The following is a 20943-nucleotide window of genomic DNA, read 5'->3' on the forward strand; positions in this document are numbered from 1 at the left end:
GTTCTCAGCTGTACCCATCTCAGATTGATCTCTTTCCTCACTATCTCCCGGGGTCCCACCCCCCCCACCTTGCTAGTTTTAAATCCTCCCGAGCAGTTCTAGCAAATTTCCCTGCCAGTATGTTCGTCCCCTTCCAATTTAGGTGCAATCCGTCCTTCTTGTACAGGTCACTTCTACCCCAAAAGAGATTCCAATGATCCAAAAAAGTGAATCCTTCTCCCATACACCAGCTCCTCAGCCATGCATTCAGCTGTTGTATCCTCCTATTCCTGCCCTCACTAGCTCGTAGCACTGGGACTAATCCAGATATTACTACCCTTGAGGACCTCCTTTTTAAATTTCTGCCTAGCTCTCTTTAATCTCCCTTTAGAACCTCAACCCTTTCCCTTCCTATATTGTTGGTTCCAATGTGGACAATGACCTCTTGCTGGCCCCTCTCCCCTGTGAGAACATTCTGCACCCTCTCTGAGACACCCTTGATCCTGGCACCAGGGAAGCAACACACCATTCTGCTTTTTCGCTGCTGGCCACAGAAATGTCTGTCTCTACCTCGGAATAGAGAGTCCCTAACACAATTAATCTCTTGGCAGCCGACGTAAACCTCGTTGCATTAGTGCCAGTCTCAATACCAGAAACTTGGCTGTTCATGCTACGTTCCCCTGAGAATCCATCATTCCCTACATTTTCCAAAACAGCATACCTGTTTGAAATGGTTATATCCACAAAAGAATCCTGCCCTTGGTGCCTACCTCTGTTATCTTTCCTGGAGTTAACCCATCTATGTGACTGTATCTGAGACATTCCCCCCTTCCTATAACTGCCATCCATCACATACTGTTGCTGTTGCAAATTCCTCATTGCTTCTAACTGTCTCTCCAACAAATCCACTCAATCTGATAAGATTCGCATCCAACAGCATTTATGGCAGATATAATCCGCAGTAACCCTTAAACTCTCTTTAAACTCCCACATCTGACAAGAAGTACATATCACTCTCCTAAAAGCCATTTTTGCTCCTTCACAATCTACAGACCCAGAAAATCACAGTCTTATTCCTCTACGAAACACTGCTCCAGGTTAAATAATTGTTCTGGCTTATACTTTAAGTTTAATCAAGAGACATATCTCCAAAAACATATAATCAAGAAAGAACCAACTCTACTCACTACTGCAGCCTTTCTATTGGACACACTTAAAACAACAATTAACTTATCTGATTCTGTGCTGTGAACTTCGCCCAAACAGGTTCCTCCAAGATTAGTTGTGAAATTCACTATTTGTTAATTTTCCCAGATGCACTCCGATTTCCAGCGATATATGAATTCGAAACTGCAAAGGCAGTAATTGTGCAGGTTCTCTCTTTCTCTCTCTCTCCTGCACTGTCCTCACCATGTGCTTCTTTTGTCTGTTCTTCTCCCTTTTAAAACTGCTGTTGTTTTGATTTTTTTTTCCAAAGTTCCAAAACAATGCAACAGCATATAAGACAGTAATTGCTGCTCCTGGAATTCGAAGAAATCACTTCCAGCATCTAAAATACCTCAAAAAAAGGAGCAGCTGTTACAGTCAGACATTTTTCCCGTCCTCCATCTTGGATTACCCAGAATACCAAGCATTTTTCCAAAATCTGCCAGCCTTTGAGTTCTTCAATCTCTCTACTGATATTAGGGGGTCTGTAGAAAACCCCCAAAGAGGTGGCTGCTCCCTTGCTATTCCTAACTTCCACCCATACTGACTCAGTAGACAAACCTTTGTTTCTGTAGCTGTGATGCATTCTGTGATTAGCAATGCTACACATCGTCCTCCTTTTCCACCCTCCCTGTTCTTTTTAAATGTTCTAAACCCTGGAACATCGAGCAACCATTCCTGCCTCTGTGAAACCCATGTCTCCTTGATGGCCACAACATCATCGTCCCAAGTACCGAGCCATGCTCGAAGTTTGTCACTCTTATTTCGGACACTCCTTGCATTAAAGCAGACTCACTTTAACCCATCCCTTGTTTCTTCACGTGAGAAACCTTCCCGATAGATTCACTAAATCCTGCCACTGCCTCATCTCCAACTGCCCCCCTCTCAGGTATGTAGCTCTGGTTCCCACCCCCTTGCCAAACTAGTTTAAACCTTCCCGAAGCACACGAGCAAATCTCCCACCCAGGATATTTGAGCCCCTCCAGTTCAGGTGCAACCCATCCTTCATATACAGGTCCCACATTCCCCAGAAGGTAATTTAGATAATTAATTTCGGTAATTATCTTCAGGTAATTATTTTCCTGAGAAACTGAAAGTTCTATCACAATGCATGATAGCAAATTTCAACCATTCTTTCTGTCAGTGCCATCACCAAAGAGGATATGTGGCAGGCAGGTGGAACCCTTTGCTGTCTTTATTTTCTATGTGCTTTAATTGGAACACAAGCGTTTTGACTGGCAAGTGCAGTCCTGATGTCAACAGGCTTTCTACTGCAATTGAACAATGATGACCATCGTTCTGTCAGTTCTAGGATTATCCTCAATTTAAATGTCTTATTTCACTGGTTCCTCGATTTATTGTTCCACTATATCTATGCCCCAGTTTCTCAGGGCCAGCACGTACACAATGCTGATAATGGTAGTTCTGTGTTAGAGATGTAAGTGTAAGATTTATTGACCTTGGGAAAAAAAAAGCCTGAACAGAATCAGCACAATTATGACAAAGTAGTGCAAAGATATGCATGTTCTGCTGATCTATTCATCATAATCAGCTATCGTTCGACATGCTGGGGGTACTTTTCACACAGGCAGTAATTCTTTATTCTTGCCTGTTATTTATGTGGGAAGTTCTCATTAGGATTCACAAAAACAAGTTTTACAAATCAGCTCCAATGGGATCATGTTTATTTAAAACATGCCTAGAATGTGCAAGGAAAGCGGTGAGTAAAATGATTGAAACTGACTGGCAATACTGTGCGGTCAATCTTTTCCTTTATCCTTTCTGCTTTTCTAGATAGATGGACAAGACATAAAAAAAACATAGCCAGTTCTCGTGAAGATAGAAATAGAATAATTACAGTAAACAATTAGCCAGATGGGCTAAAGAATAATAACATTTTATAAATAAAATGACCCTGGAGCCTTGAATCTGTGAACTTTAATTCAACCTAAATGGCATGTGGCTAAATTAACACTAATCATTTATACTGGTTTAATTTACTTATAATCTGTTCAGTCCATTGGTTTATGAAAAGAAAAGCTGACTGATCAGTTGGATCACTTCTGTATCTGTTGTTTTCTGCGGTGAGGGGTGTGAATTTGAAAGTGTAATACAGTTGATGAAATGTTGTCTTTGGATGAAGCATTAAGACTCCTCTGCTCCACCATTTCATGGTCACTTGTATTTTGGACAATATTTATCACCAAACTGACATTGCTACAAACATTGATTATCTCCTCATTATTACCTTGATATTTGTGGGATCATGCTATACATAAATTATTTCGCATGTATCCCACATTTGAAGCAAATAATGTATTCCCACATAGAATCATTGCATTCCCCACAGTGTAGAAGCAGGCTATTTGGCCCATTGAGTTCACACTGACCCTCCAAAAAGTGTCACACCTAGACCCACCCCCCTTACACTATCCCTGCATTTCCCATGGCTTTCACACTTAGCCTGCAAATCCTTGAACACTCTGGGCAGGCTTGGGGCCCAGCATTGGCAGCCCATCAGCGGAGTGGGCCCAGTGACGAAGAGATAGCACCTGAAGAATGGTGACTCCAACATTGCTATGCCTGGTACACACAGCAAAAGGGTTGCAACACAGGTGTCGTTGGTCAGTGGCTCAGAGTTCAGGGCTCATAGTGAAGTAGCTGTGTAAAGGTGGGCTCCCTTTCAGCTGTATTTGTTTAATCTTAAACTGTTTAAAATGGCACCTGATTGTGGTGACAGTTGAAACTTTTCACTGTATTTTACTGTCTTGTACATTGTGGACAAGGGCCAATGAATCATCATTCATTTATTCCCCAGTCGTTCATTCATTCAAGTGTTGAACACCCATCTCGCAGCCATCTTAAAATGTCTAATTTCTATGTTTTATGGAATTTTGGGTTATACATTGGTTTAAGGGCAGATCTGACTTTTCCTGGGAAGCTTGTGATCACTTCAACATGCACATCCAAAGGTTCAGTCCTTTTCCGTTACTGTTTGATTTGATCAATCATTTTTGGAACTATCATTTTCATGTCAGCTTTTTTTCTTTAGTTTACCAACTTTATCGCTCTCCACTAAGATAATGAGGCTCCACATGACAATTTAGTGTCTGCGTGTGTCTAATTGATGTGTCTAAGTGTTCTGGAGAGTTCAGAAGCCTGTCAATGTATTTTAGTTGAAGGAACCACATGTCAACATGTGATTTCACAGTAGCTACTGCTATCTGGAACAGTTCCATGACAAAACCACTTTCTTTGTTCTCCAGAACCAACTTCCATTACACCACATGACATTACCAGAAATCAAACCCTATCACTGCAATAAGCTACAACTTCAATTCAAAAATGCTATAAACATTATATGTACTAGCCTGTGACATACTTCGAAGAAAATAGCCCTTAGTTCTTAAACATATGAAGTTAGAAAGCAAACCAATTTGAGGCTTCTAATAGTGGCTTCAAACTAAAACTGTTACACTTCAAAGTGAATTCCACATACAAAGCAGGTTATAAAAAGTGTGTCTTTGGAACACTGTGTTTGCTCGCCTGATGGCAAAGAGTCAATCTCACCTAATAAGAGGAATGAAATCACAAAAGCACAATGATCACACTTAAACAGAATATAATATTAATGCTTTGATCATTACACACAACTAAATCTCAATGCAGTGATAAATCCTGCATTTTAATTTCAAATACAAAAGTGACACAGTCTCTTCCACTAAATTGGGACAGAGAGTGGCCACTTTAGTTTCAGTCCAGGTAGCTCTTCAATAAGGCGATGGTTGTGTTCATTTTCAACGTCACATGATAGAAAATTTGGGCTTTAAAAACAGCACTTAAAGTGTTGGCAATGTAATTCTCATTACAGTCAACACACATTTTAAACATTTGCACTTTAGAAAGAGTGTGCCAAATTCAGCAATCGTGTTATAGTGAATTGACATTAACGCAGAACAACATGTATTCTCACTAAAGAGGTTTGTAATCCATAGGTACCGAAATCCATCATGAATTTTGTACTGTATTTGTGAAAGAAAGGTGCACCAATGTTGATCAGGTTAGAGTTAATGTTTTTTTACTTGAATAAAAGAATGTAAGAGCTACAGGTCAGAGTTATTCATACTTGCAGTTTACATTTGGATGCAACAGTGGTTTTACACCGGCCAAAAAATGAGTTCTCCCATTTTGCAGAGTATTATTCAGCTATTCATTTCACAAGCTCAAGTTTCTTCTCAGTCAAGAAAAGTGTGACGTTCTCTATTAAGAGTGAAATATATTGTTAAAAATTCGGATCTTGCATTAGCCACCTCACCTCGCTCGCTATGAGCAGGAAATTGCACCACTTAGATAATCAGAAAGTACAGCAAAAGGCTTGAAATTTATAATAAAATTAATAAGTGTTAATGATCTGTTGTGAACAATGGAAAGTTTGGGTCCATTTTCGTTTGCAGCAACTCCTCTTCGTGTAAACACAGGACAATGGTGCAGTGTTTCTTAGAACACCAGAATGCTTCTTCCTGGCTGTTGTAGTCCCGTCATTGCAGACTCCAGTGCATTTTGTCCAGCTGATTGCTGCTGAAGTCTTGAATTTATTAATCAGTTTGAAATATCATCTGACATTGTTGTTACAAAACAGAGAGTTGTCTTCTTATTTCCTTGTACAGACACAAGGAATGAACGTAGGACAGTGAATGGGGCATTTTTAAAATGTCCACAGATTTACCTAGTTCTATGGCAAAATCATTATCCCACAACTGATCAATGAACTATGTCCTCTGATGTTAAATTAATTCACTGTTTGATTGGTGCAATTTGATGTTGCTTTGTACTTTTCCATACAATTTTAATGGCACATAACAAGATCAATTGAATTTCTTTCTCTTTAACCGTTTTCCGGACCACGTAATAAATGATTTGGATGTGAATATGGGAGGAATGGTTCGTAAATTTGCAGATGACACCAAAATTGATGGTGTGGTGGACAGCGAAGAAGGTTACCTCAGAGTACAATGGAATCTTGATCAGATGGGGCAATGGTCCAAGGAGTGGCAAATGGTATTTAATTTAGATAAGTGTGAGGTGTTGCAACTTGATAAGGCAAATCAATGCAGGATTTATTCACTAAATGTTAGGATCCTGGGACTGTTACTAAGCAAAGAGACCTTGGAGTGCAGTTTCATATTCCCTTGAAGGTGACGTCACAGGTGAACAGGATGGTGAAGGCGGCATTTGGTACTCTTGCCTTCATTGTCAGTGCATTGAGTATAAGAGTTGAGAGGTCATGTTGTGGCTGTACAGAACATTGGTTTGGCCACTTATGGAAAAATGTGTTCAATTCTAGTCTCCGTACTATTGGAAAGATGTCGTGAAACTTGAAAGGATGCAGAAAAAAGATTTACATAGATGTTGCTGATTTGGAGGGTTTGTGCTATTGGAAGAGGCTGAATAGAATGGCGCTATTTTTCCTGGAGCATCAGAGGCTGAGGGATGACCTGATAGATGTTTATAAAATCATGAGGGATGTGGATAGAGTGAATAGCAAAGGTCCTTTTCCCAGGATACAGGAGTCCAAAACTGGAGGACACAGGTTTAAGGAGAAAGGTTGAAAAGGGATCTAAGGGGTAACATGTTCGCACAGAGGGTGGCATATGTGTGGAATGATCTGCCAGAGGAAGAGGTGGAGGCTGGTACAAAAACAATATTTAAAAGTCATATACGAATAGGAATGGTTTAGAGGGATATTAGCCCAATGTTGGCAAATGGACTGGACTTATTTAGGATATCTGGTTGACATGGATGAGTTGGACCAAAGGGTCTGTTTCTGTGCTATACAACTCTATAACTCTATGACTATGACTCTACAAAACAGCAATCTGTATTTTTTTATCAGCAATGTTTGTCAATTTCATTTGATTTCAGTGCAGACCAGTTCTTTTGCTTTTGCTGCAAAAATTATTTCGGCTGGTCCTTATATGTTCCAGGCTTGGTCATTAAACGCCTGTCTAATTTGGTGTTTTCCAAGATACATTGGATAGTACTTGTGCACAAATTATGTGCTGCGCTTGAAGTATATCTTCCCTTTTAATACAAATAAAACCCAAATTCAAATAGATGTCTTCATATCTCATTAATTTTGCAGGGCTAATGGCAGCTTTGTATTTTTTTTTAATTCACAGTTCCTCCTCCTCAGTGCTTTTCAGCTCCTGTAATTGAACTTGATGAAGGAAGTATCATTGCTCTGAGGGTTTTGCTGTTTTGAAGCTGGTAGTAATGCTAAAAAATGTTTCCAGATCTGGCATTTACTGTGTGCACTTTGAATAAATTTTCTTGTTTTACTAATTTATCTTGTTTTCACTGATATGGCTCTATTACATCTTATGTAAAGAAGAATACATTAAGTTCTTTTTATATTTAATGATGTTTCTCATCAGTCTCCAACATCTCTTCATCCCAACAATCCTGTACTGTGCAGGGAGTCTTTGTGAGACTTACCCCCTTTCTGTTTCTCTTCACCAGAACTGTGCAGCTCTTTGCTTTTTTCCTATCTATTCTGATACTTGTCGCTTAAATTTATCAGAACATTTTGTTGCAGTCATTGCATGCCCTTTATAACATCCTGGGGGTTTGCATTTACTAGAAACTGACTGAACTACATTTATGCCGACAGTGGGTAGATTCTAGGGATGCTCCACCTGAATAACTTGCCTGTTGACTCCCTAAAGCATGTCCACCAGCTAAAGGCATTGGTCAGGATTACATAGAATACTCTCCACTTACCTGACTGTGTGCAGCTCCAACAACACTACCATCCATTTGGGGCTGTCTTGCGGTGCAGTGGTAGTGACCCTATCACTGAACTGGAAGGCCCAGGGTCAGGTCCCACTGCTCCAGAGGTGTGTCATAACATTTCTGAATAGGTTGATTAGAAAAATAGTCCATTTGATTGGCATCCACAAAGATCCACGCTCTTCTCCACCAATATTCAGTGGTTGCATCTATACCATGTACAAGGTGCACTACAGAAATTCACCAAAGCAACTGAGACAGCACCTTTTAAACCCACTACCACTTCAGTCTGGGAACAAGTGAGCAGATACATAAGAACACCACCAGCTGTAATTTCTCCTCCAAGCGACTCACCTTCCTGATTTGGATATATATTGCCATTCCTTCACTGCCACTGGGCCAAATCTTGGAATTCCCTTCCTAAGGACATTGTGGGTCTACCTACAGCGGATGGACTGTGGTGGTTCAAGAAGGCAGCCCACCAACAACTTCTCAAGACAATTAGGGATAAATAAATGCTGGCCAGGCAGTGACATTTCATGAATGATTTTTTTAAAAACATCTGTACTCTTTCCTGCCTTGCCCTGTGGAGAGCTCTCAGAAAGGATTCCCGTGCATTGCTTAGGCACATCAATTGCAGGAAGCTAGAGTCTCATGCTGTGTTTTCAATACCAAAAGTAAAAAAATCACCGTCCTGTTTTATGACTTATTCTCAGTATAGGTAAAAACAAGGACTGCAGATGCTTGAAACCAGAGTCTAGATTAGAGTGGTGCTGGAAAAGTACAGCAGGTAAGGCAGCATCCAAGGAGCAGGAAAATCGGGGGTGAGGTGGGGGAGGGGGAAATGAGGAAACTGTTGAAGTCCACACTGATGCCCTGGGGTTGAAGTGTTCCGAGGCAGAAGATGAGGCATTCTTCCTCCAGGCATCGGATGGTGAGGGAGTGGTGATGGAGGAGGCCCAGGACTTGCATGTCCTCGGCAGAGTGGGAGGGGGTGTTGAAATGTTGGGCCACAGGGTGGTGGGGGTGATTCTCAGTATAACCTATTCCACTGACTTGAAATCTCTCATCCACTGTAAAGGGAGGAAGAATCATCAATCTCTCACTGTTCAAGACAAAAATTAAGCAATTCACCAATGCAAAGTTGAAATCTGTGAATAATGTAATTAAATATCACTTTTAGTGTCACTATTTAAAATGCAATGACAATGTAATTTGAAATGCAGTTCTCAAAGAGCTGTTCAATACAATAGCTTGGATGTGTTCAGCATGTCAATGTTGAATCCAATGTGACATCCACACTCATCTCCAGTTCTGAAGAAGAGTCACTGGACTCGAAATGTTAACACCATTTTCTGTCCATAAATTTCCGAGAGTTTCTCCAGCAGTTTCTGTCTTCGTTTCTAACATCCTCGTGACCTTCCATGAACTATATGAGACAGGGTTGCTAAGAGTCACAGTATGTTTGTTTGAGCCTGGCAGCAATCCAGTGAGATGCTGATCTTTCAGGAGATGGATTTCAGATAAATCTCTCATTTCTGGCAACTTTCACTGCAAGTGGCTAATGTGGTGCCACTATTAAAGAAAGGTGGTCAGAAAAAGCCAAGGAGTTACTGACTGGTGAGACTGACATCAATGGTGGGCAAGTTGTTGGAGAGAATCCTGAGGGACAGCATTTACACATATTTAGAAAGACAAGGATTGATTAGCGATAGTCAATATGCCGTTGTGCATTGGAAATCCTATCTCACTAACTTGATTGAGTTTTTTGAAGAAGTAACAAAGAGGATTGATGAGGATAGAGTGGTGGCATGATCTATATGAACATCAAAGTTCCTCATGATGGACTGGTTAGCAAGGTTAGATCACTGAGCATAGAGGGTGAACTCACCATTTGGGTACAGAAATGGCTCAAAGGTAGAAGACAGAGGGTAATGGTGGAGGGTTGCATTTCAGACTGGAGGCCTGAGACTAGTCGTGTACCACAAGGATCAGTGCTGGGTCCACTTCTTTTTGTCATTTACATAAATGATTTGGATATGGACATGGAAGATATGGTTAGGAAATTTGCAGATGACACCAAAATTGGAGGTGTTTTGGACAGTGAAGAAAGTTACAACAGGATCTTGATCAGATGGGCTGATGGGAAGAGGAGTGGCAGATGGAGTTTAAATTAGATAAATGTAAAGTGCTGCATTTTGGAAAGGCAAATCACAGCAGGACTTATATACTTCATGGTTGTGTCCTGGGGAGTGTTGCTGAACAAAGAGACCTTGGGGTGCAGGTTCTTAGTTCCTTGAAAGTGGAGTCACAGGGAGATAGGATAGTGAAGAAAGCATTTGGGCATGCTTGCCCTTAGTGGTCAGTGTATTGAGAGGAATTATATGGTCATGTTGCAGCTGTACGTTACATTGGTTCAGACACTTTTGGAATACTGCATACAATTCTTGTCTCCCTGCGAAAGAAAGGATGTTGTGAAACTTGAAAGGATTCAGAAAAGATTTATAAGGATGTTGCCAGTGTTGAAGGTTTTGAGCTGCAGTGAGAGGCTGAATAAGCTGGGGTTATTTTCCTTGGAGCGTTGGAGGCTGAGGGGTGACCTTATAAAGATTTATAAAATCATACATGGCATGGATAGGGTGAATAGACAAGGTCCTTTCCCCGGGTGGGGGAAAACTAGAGGGTAGAGATAAGGTGAGAGGGGTAATATTTAAAAGGGACCAAAGGACCAACTTTTTCATGCAGACGTATGGAATGAGCTGCCAGAAGAAGTGGTGGAGGGTGGTACAGTTAAAACATTTGGATTGCATCTGGATAGGTACATGAATAAGAAGAGTTTAGAGAGATATGGGCCAAATGCTGGCAAATGGTCAGCATGGATCAGTTGGAATGAAGGCTGTGCTGTATATCTCTATGACTCTAAATTCTATCAGTTTGTAAAAATTTTTTGAACTCAAACTTTTTTTTGTTAAATCCATGATTTTAAGTATGCAGTTGTTGTTAAATTATTCTTTGAATGTGATTGTTAAAGAAAGATATATGAAGCACATTAAAAGAATTTTTTTGTTCCTGATATCACACAACAATTGAAATATTCTCTTGGAACTTGACTCACTGTTATATCTATAAGCTAAAAACAAAGACATGTGATGCTTTATTGAATTGCATCTATTTTACATTTTTTTGTCAACCTCCTACCTGGTCACTGCATGAAAAGTCACTCTACATTTCAAAGTCTACATCAAACACGTAGTGTTCTGATGAAAAACAGAAACCTGAACTTCAAAATGTGCAATGGTCCTTTAATCATGCTACAGAAGTTTACTCTTTAATGTAAATATTACCCAGTTTCTTCGAAAATCCATTTGTCAGCCTACAAAGTGAAACTATGACACCAGTGCAGCAAAGTCAAACTTGAACAGTATATTCTCTTTATTGCTCAACAAAAGTGACATCAAAAAATTTAAAGGGATATTGATCTGTGTTTGATGCTTTTGATTGCGCTTAGGGATTTCTAGTGTCTGTCACAGTGAGGATTGCAGGCCAGTTCTGACTGAAATCACACTATCTTACCGGAGCATTAGCCACTGTGGCATGTTTACCATCAACCAACCTATGCATGATCCCATGTGCTGGAAAATATTGCACAAGACCTTAACTTGATGGAATAAAGGACCCTTCAAGAACAGTAAGGATTGGGATGCAAAACAGAAAATGCTGGCAATGCTCAACAAGTTTAATGGTATTTGGAAAGGCTGTTAAAGTTTTTTGACAAATGACATTGCATCGGAATTGGAAAAAACATGGATCCATTAGAAATTGGAGGCGGGCAAGATTTTAGCATTCAGGTGCCCCTTCGCCATTCTTAAAGATCCATGAAAGTTTGAGCCAAAGAGTTGGTACAACTTCACAAAGATGGAAAATTCTTGATATGATGCATAAAAGGATTTGCTTTGCTGACTTGTGTTGCAAGTTTGCAAAGATGAAAGGTCAATGAGAATTGTCCTTGAGAAGTTAATTCTCAATGTATTGGAGGGATGTGTTTTTCAGTTGATGAAAATGTTGTCCTCCAGCCAGCAGTGGCCTTTCAGTTGAGTGAATGAGTTGGGTGATTGTGAGAGTGTCATGTCATTAGTACATAGAACATAGAACATTACAGCGCAGTACAGGCCCCTCGGTCCTTGATGTTGTACCGCCCTGTCATACTAATCTGAAGCCCATCCCACCTACACTATTCCATGTACATCCATATGCCTGTCCAATGACGACTTAAATGCACTTAAACTTGGCGAATTCACTACCGTACATACATTTTGTCCAAGTTCATATATTTTGCAAAATAGTGTTTGTGTCACAAAATATTGGTATTCAAATTACTTTCCTTCTGTTAATACTTTATCTCAATTGCACAATGTACTGAGGTTTTAACAGCCTTATTTCCCAGAGCCTTCCATATGTCACTATTCCACATCTGTTCTTAGTTTTTTTCTCCGGAAACTCCCCAGCGGCCCTCTCTTAAAAAAGAAATTTACTTTCTCTTGATATGTAAGGCTTGTCTAATAAGACAAAATGAAAGGTCTTTCCAAACGTTTTGGCAAGTTACATCAAAGATTAACACATCTCCATGTCATTACAATTAGATTCGTATCTCTGGAAACTTGTGTTGAATTTATGAAGATGTTGTTCCAATTCTCCCTTATTTTAATTCTTTAGAATTTCAAATCTATGAAACCTCTCACCTTTCTTGGGCTTCTACACTGCAAGCTAACTGAAAATAAGTCTTATTCCTCAGATTAGCCACTGATGTAGCCCAAAATGTCCCCTATCCTTTTCAACTTATGATTTGAAGATGCCGGTGTTGGACTGGGGTGTACAAAGTTAAAAATCACATAACACCAGGTTATAGTCCAACAGGTTTAATTGGAAGCACACTAGCTTTCGGAGCGGTGCTCCTTCATCAGGTGATAGTGGAGGGACCAAGTTAATGCTTTGATTAAAAAAAATGTAAATGAGGTCCATGGTGTAGTATGGTAAATAAGTTGAAAAGTTAAAAATCACACACCAGGTTATAGTCCAACAGGTTTAATTGGAACTATCCTCTGTAACTATGGTGACCTGAGCTGATTCTTTGGTAATTCATATCAATGCACCAGGATTCAGAACAAAATGTAGCTTACTTGGAAAACCTGGCTTATATAATAAGATGCTGTTTTTGATCTATTATGATTTATCACCTGATGAAGGAGTGTCGCTCCGAAAGCTAGTGTGCTTCCAATTAAACCTGTTGGACTATAACCTGGTGTTGTGTGATTTTTAACTTTTCAACTTATTTATCATACTACACCATGGACCTCACTTACATTTTTTTTAATCAAAGCATCAACTTGGTCCCTCCACTAATACCATCAATTGTGATTCAGAAGATTATGGATTGCAAATCCAGGAATTGAGCGTTTAATCCAGGTTTAGTACTTTGGTGCAGCCCTGATGGTTTTATGACATGGTTAGAGATGGATCTTCTGAGTGAGAAGTGAAACTGAGGCTCCACGTGTCTGTATTGGCAGAGCTAGGAAGATCCAGAGAAAATGAAGGAATTTCTCCTGGTGTTTTAGTCAAAATGTCTCCAACAATCAGCACCATGAATGTAAATAAGATGCTATGCAATATGTGGCATCTTGTTGTGTAAATACAGCTTAATTGTTCACCTACACAGCAATTGTGACTGCACTTCAACAAAACAAACTTGCTTGTAAAAGGCACTGTGCACCTTTTGATTTTTTTTCAAATGCTTGGGCAGTAACATTCATAGCTTTCATTTCATAAATGTAAAATGCTAATCTAGAAATTGATAAATTGTCTTGTCTGATATACAGCTGCTACCCTGACCAACGGTGATCGGGCAGCTGGACGGCTGGTTTGCAATGTGGCATGAGATCACCAATGTCAATCAGTTCCTCTACAGGCTGAGGTTATCACGAAGGTCCCACCTTCTCAACCTCTCCTGAGGTATGGTAACCCTCAGTTTAAACTCACCACCAGTCACCTCACTCCCTAATGAGAGAGTAGCCCTAATATCCTCTGTAACTATGGTGACCTGAGCTGATTCTTTGGTAATTCATATGAATGCAACAGGATTTTGAACTTGGAAAACCTGGCTTATATAATAAGATGCTGTTTTTGCTTTATTATGATCAGAGGTTTTGGTCAAGAGTTGGTGTCAAGAAAAACTATGAGTGAAAGGTTCAGAGGTTATTTTATATTAATTGGGGGGTGGAGTAGAGGTGGTCAACTCATTTGGTTAGATGGCAAGCCTATGGTCCAGAATAGAGTAATAGGAGAGGGGAATAGGTCTGGGTGGGTTACTCTTTGGAGGGTTTGTGTGGACTTATTGGGCCAAATGGCCTATTACCACACTGTAGGGATTCTATGATGCTATAACTACAGAAGATCGTGTCACTTACCTCAGAATCTAGAGTTCCAGATCAATGCTTTGGGCACATGGTTTCAACACCTACTGTTAGTGAAATTTGAATTCAATTAAACTTTAAAACATCTAACCTTTGTCAATTGTTTTAAATACTCATCTGGTTCATAAACATCCTTGAAGGAAGGAAATCTGCCATCATTACCTGGTCTGGGCCACTCCAGATACATTGCCTTCTGCACAATCAGGAATGGGCAATAAATGCTCATCTAACCAGAAGCACCCCCATTACATAAATGAACAGAAAAAAAACATCATCATTGACATAATTACTGTTCCAGGTCATGTCGACTTTGGATCTATCTACTCACTCTGTCCCTGACAGTAGAACATGTGGTAAATCACCACTGTTAACAACTGTAAGGAAAAAAGTTCAGGGTAAAGCCACAGCAAGCAATGCACAGAGACCCTACTTTCAGGCAGGGTACAGATGAGTAAGTTATGCAATTTGTATTAATGAGCAGTAGTGGAGAACTGAAATAAGTTTGAGAATTAATTAGAATTCGTCCATTATAAACAATATATGTAATTCATGCCCTTTCAATTTCTGTTCTCATTATATTGCCAGTTCTCTTTTTATCTTTTTTCTCTTTTGTAGCTTAATGTCACACTGTATGTTTGAGACTGTGACAGACTGGTCGTGGAAAAAACAATGTCAATGGCAATGCCAAGCTTAGACTTCAAATTAACATTAGCTATTTGACATTTCATCCGAAATGCTTTGATACATAGATATGTCAGGGTCTGATTTTAGATTAGCTAAGATTAACTATGTTGGCGAAAGACTAATCTGCCTTCCTTGTGTGTTCATCTGTACATGCTCTCACAACTCATAATGATTGAACTGGCTGTTTGACAAGTGACCACTCGTGTTGAGCTCTCTCTGTGTCTGATGGGGAAAATCTATGGGCTACCCTCAATCCTTACCAAATAGGCCTATCCTAGTTTGTGACTTGATTCTTATGCAGATAGCAACCGTCAAAACTCCCATTGGCAACCTTTCACCACCACCCACCCACCCTGACCTTCTTAGGGCTCCATAACTCAGCAAATAATTTTAAATCCACTCTCATGCCCTTCATCAATTGTTTCCTTTTGTTCTGCAGGTTCTGAAACCATCATTGTGAAACTGACATCAGCCACCTCGGAATAGTAATTGTAAAGGTAACACACATCAGTGAATTCTAATTAATAATTCCTTTTCATGTCTAATTGTGAATGATATTGTGATATTGTGGTCATGAAAGTTATACCAAGTACTGATGGCAATCTGAGACCTGCCCTCCATGGGGCTGGTTCCTGTGATGTGAATTGTTGTGAATGTACTGACTGATCAACATACAATGTACATGTTTAATGCAAAACCAAAGGAGAAGATGTGCTCAGAAGATCAGTTCAGTCCTTCGGCTAATTTAGTTTAAATGTCCAAGAGGAAGTTAAACTTCAAAATTCATTTAACCAGGTTGTATGAAAGCCTTATAACTTCATCTAGAAAAATTTCAAATGTTTATCTTGATTATACGCATTAGTTCCTGAGCATTGTCATAAACCATTCTCAGACCGGATTATTAGATTATATTCTAATGGCCTATAATGTGTAGTGGTCACCTTTTCTACACTATTCTAGATATTCACCTAACTAATCTGTTCAGCAATATTATCACACTCCTTTGAAGCAGTTAACTTGCTTCCTGGTATCGCAACATGGATACTACCCTCCACCACAAGAGCCCTTGTAAATTTTGTAACATGTCTGTGACTTCATAAATTCTCCATTCACGTCCCATACATGAAGGGTGGAAATTGTTGTTTTCTGTCCTTGTCATTGTTGACCATTCCTCAGTTTTGAGGATGACATCAGATCAGGCTTGTGTGCACCTGCCATTTGGCGACATGCGACTGAATAGACCAATATCTGATAGAGGTTTTGGGGCATCCAGGCTCGGGCACTCCACAAGAGTGTAAGATCTGGAATTCAAGGTTTGCTTCTTTTGATTTCTTTCTCTGCCATCGTTCTGCCTCATCATTAAGACTTTGCAACTTAGTGACAGGCATTACCATTCTGAAAGATTGACAGCGAGCTTCTCCTAGTCATTAATGTCAACCTTCTGTCATAGAGTCATACAGCATGGAATCAAATCCTGCATGCTGACCCCATTACCCAAACTAAACCAATCTTACCTGCCTGAGTTTGGCCCATAACCCTCCAAGGGGAAAGTGGCCTTTCGTACGTAATTTCCACATGACTTTCATGACATTGCAGTGTTTGTCAATGAATTGCTCATTAAATTCTACCACAGAAAGTTAAGCCACAAAATTAACACAGCACATTCATTGTTAACGACTTCCTGTTGAAGGGCTTATGCCCAAAACGTCGATTCTCCTGCTCTTCGGATGCTGCTTGATCTGCTGTACTTTTCCAGCGGCACACTCTTGACCATAACCCTCTAATCCTTTCCTATTCATGTACCGTCCAAATTACATAGTCATAGAATCATACAGCATGGAAACAGACTCTTTGGTCCAATTCATCCATGCCAACTGATATGCTAAACTTGATCTAATCCCATTTGCCAGCAATTGACCCATATCCCTCCAAACCCTTCTTATTCAGACGCCTTTTAAATTTTGTAATTGTATCAGCCTCTATCACTTCCCCTGGCAGCTCATTCCATGCACACACCACCCTCTGTGTGATAGAGTTGCTTTCAGGCCCCTTCTATATCTTTCCCCTCTCATCTTAAACCAATATCTTCTAGTTTTGGACTCCTTTGCCCCAAGAAAAAGACCTTGAGTATTCACCTTGTTCGTGCCCCTCCTGACTTTATAAACCTGTATGAGGTCCAGTCCAGCAATGTTGGCCATTGGAGATCTGGAGAAAGCAGGAGTGTTTTCAGCTGTCCGGACAGTTTCTGGTCTAGCTGAGTTGGTTTTGCATGAGTTTTCTTTGAATGCTTGGATAATTGATTTCAAGAGTGTATTTGCATTTGCTGAACAGTCTTCTCATTGAATTTAGAGTTTTTGCTGATGGTGTTTCTCTCGTGCTCCAATGTGGTGTTTATGCATTGTGCAGGTCTCACTCAATACAAGAGTGTATTGACAAGAACTGTTTTGGTCTACGACAACTTTTGTTAAATATGAATGGATCAGAGTTATTTTTTCCCCAGCTGTAATTGCTGCATTATAAAGGTCAAATGTTAGTCAGCAACCTGTATTTAAGTCTCATGTGCAACAGCTGTAATACTGGGTGTTTCTTTTGTGCGAGCATCATCAAAGAGTTTTGTGTTCACATGCATTGCGATTTTGTTTTGACTCCATACTGTTCAGTTTGTGAAGTCAGCAAAGACAGCATCATCCAATAGCATAAAAGCCACAGCATGCCACAGAAGTAAAGATAAAAGGGATGCACAAAACAAGTTTTAAACTTGTTTTCAATAATACGGTACAAATTTCAAAGAAACAAAAAGAAGACTGAATGGTAACTTGATGGAGGTCTTTAAAATCATGAAGGTGGTTTGACAAGATTGATCGAGTAAATTGTGGTGATTGGGTGGGAGTCCAAAACCTCGGGGGCGCCAGATTCAAAAATACGAGATTGTCACTCATAATTCAACAGAAGGAAGTCTTTCATCAGCCATAACCCTAACACTAATCTTTTTGCATATGGTCCTCTAAGGAGTGGTTGAGGCTCCTAGCATGGTAGCATTTCAGGTTGAATTGGTTACATACCTACAGGAGAAAGGGAGGGAAGGATGTATGTTGATGAAAGAGGTATGAGATGCCTCACATTGACCATAACCTCCAGCAAAGGCCTGTTAGACCTGTTGCACCTGGATGTAAATTTTTCGTAACTGTAACTTTTGGCTTTGCGGCATCCTGATTTCTACATTTCAGGATCAGGGCTGAGAAACCGGCATTCTCATTCCAATAGTCTGCACCTTTGACTGCCATTTTGTTAGTCTGCAAACATCTATATATCAAGAAAGAAACAGGAGCCAGCCTGTCTTCCACTTAGGTTTATTCATTATGCACAGTACAGCATAAGTACAGAATATCTCTTCCTTCTACAGACCAGCCCATTCTCCTGTGAAATCTATTTTTTGAAAAGGTTAATATTGAAGACAGCAGTAAGCTTAACCCAACTTTAAAAATGTCATGCAGGCATCTTTAGGGAAAAGACAGAATTGTTGGATCTATTGGAGTGCAGACACATAGCCACAGGTCTCTTCACTGTCTCAGTCACAATATTTGTATAACAGATGTATTTTCTGCCTGATTGTTATAATTCAATAACTTTATCTTGTTTTACACAAGAGCCTCTTGTTAATATTTATTCATATTTTCTTCTCTACCACTGTAAACTAAATAGGCTCTCAGACTTCATCAAGAAATTGTATTGGTGGCAGAATTCTACTGAAAAATACCACACATCTGATTCATAATCCTCATCTATCCAAAATTCTCTGTAGTTCCCCGTATTGTCATGTGTAAATTTTGGTTAAATTATAGAATTATGCCTCCATTATCCCACATTAACAATTTCCGGAACTATTTTCTCATTTTAAATAGCTCACTTGGTATGAAAATCCATTTTAATGGAGCCTACATTCAAACACTTGCTCTCATTTGAAATATGTTTTATGATCTGTTGTCTTACAAATTGAATATCCTTGTCATTGTGAAAGCCATTTATTTTGATCCAGTTTCAAGTGCTTTTTGAATATTGTTTTCAAATAAAGCAAGCCCATATGAGCAGACGTCTTAAACATAAACTTGTGAAAAATAAATTTAGATAAACTATCAAAGGAACTTCTTCACGCAAAGGCAAATAACTATCCGATGGGATTTGAGGCAAGGCTGAAGAGGCATACATATTGTTTGAAATCGAGTTAAATTCTAGGCTTAGGAGAGTTTTGATTTAAGAAATGGGTTTCAGTTGTCAAGTTGCCATTGTTAGGTTTTTTGATGCTTTTGCATTTTCCTTTTCCAGTATTATTAGAAGATGAAAAGAATATGACAAGACATGTGTCTCTCATGGATCAGAAATTATATATTTTCATTTGATATGGTTTCTAATATCGGTTTGATTATGGTGTAGCTTTAAAGAAGGATCGTTCTGTGGCATATGACATGGTAACAATGGGAATTAGAGAATCCTGTTGCATAATTTCAATCTTCTATTATTTCAGTGTCTGGAAGGTAGTAGTGAGTATTTAAGCATTGCAATTAGGATTGTAAGCTTGAGTGAGGAAGTCAGAATGCATTCAAATCTATTTTACTTGGATGATTATCATGATGATCATGACATCTGTTTTCTCGCTTCTGAAACAATCATTTATCTTGGCAATCAGGAAAGATGAATGGAAAATAATAAGGGGGAGGCTATTATGTAAACTATTAATCGTGAAAAAAGCCCTCACAGCCACAGGCATTTCCGTTTCACTTGCATGTAAATCATTCATGAGGAATACAAACACTGTGTTGGGGATCCAATCTTGTTTTCTTATATAAGCCTGCTTCTTAATAATGTTTGTCGAGGATATCATTTGTACTGTTATGTGGTTTAGTGCTGTGAGATGTATTAATGTTCAGGCATTGTGTGGTTTTCCAGTGCCCAGCTCACATATCCGAGTGCTCATTACAACAATGAATTATTTCAATGTGATAGGAAACAATGTGCAAAGCAGATGTTAAAAGGACACAGCGATCAGTGATGAAATTACTTCATGCCAGTCTCCAGAAATGTATATTTTACTTTCACATCTTTCGTTCACAATGAGCAGAAACAAAGAGGGCAGAGCAAGGTTGCAAGACAAGTTTTTAACCTCAGCAAGTCCACTGTCCTTGTGAACTTTGTATATTTTACAACTCAGCAGATGGTATTTTGAAACATTCCATTGACACAGGCTTGTACTTGAACTCTTACCTTTCTAGACTAGTTTAGAGAGACTTTTTACACTATTTCTTGAAGCAAATGGACACTCTCATTATTAAATCTCATTAATGTGTGCAAACAGTTATCTCACTGGGACCTACTTCATAATTTAACCAAACCAGGCCAATCTAAACCTCAACTGTATTTTCCCACCTTTGCTCTTGATCTCTTGCTTTCCTCACCGAACAAAATTGACCTAGTCTTGAAGTTCAAGTTGTTCCATCATTCACAGTCTTTTTGGAGGTGACAGTTTCCAATTTCATCTCCCCTTTGTGTTTTCCCTTTTCAGTTCTGCATTGCTCAGCTTTAAATTTCAAATATGTCTCCTTTTAAAACATATTGATTGTTTGATCATCTGATTTTTATTCCTTTATTAGAAAAAATGGTTTCTCCTCACAGAAACATGGGATCACACAGTACAAAAGAGCTTCTGTGATAAAGACTGCTCTGAATCTGCATTGGTCCCACGTTCCAGCACTTGGCTTACAGCCTTGAATGTTATGACAATTTAAGTGCTCATCCAAATAATTTTTTTAAATGTTGTGACACT

At 39.4% G+C, this 20943-nt stretch overlaps 1 protein-coding gene across 22 annotated transcripts in view; it reads left to right on the forward strand.

Moving 5' to 3' along the window:
- The window catches only part of LOC122557375 (teneurin-3), a 2612756-nt gene that overhangs the window by 617985 nt on the left and 1973828 nt on the right, over positions 1 to 20943 (forward strand). For all 22 annotated transcript variants that reach the window (XM_043705048.1, XM_043705023.1, XM_043705127.1 and 19 more), the window contains one exon: positions 15565 to 15622. The gene's annotated coding sequence lies outside the window, so the exon portion shown is untranslated. The remainder of the gene's footprint in view (positions 1 to 15564; positions 15623 to 20943) is intronic.

The sequence above is a fragment of the Chiloscyllium plagiosum genome, chromosome 2, assembly GCF_004010195.1.
Source record: "Chiloscyllium plagiosum isolate BGI_BamShark_2017 chromosome 2, ASM401019v2, whole genome shotgun sequence".
NCBI lineage: Eukaryota > Metazoa > Chordata > Chondrichthyes > Orectolobiformes > Hemiscylliidae > Chiloscyllium > Chiloscyllium plagiosum.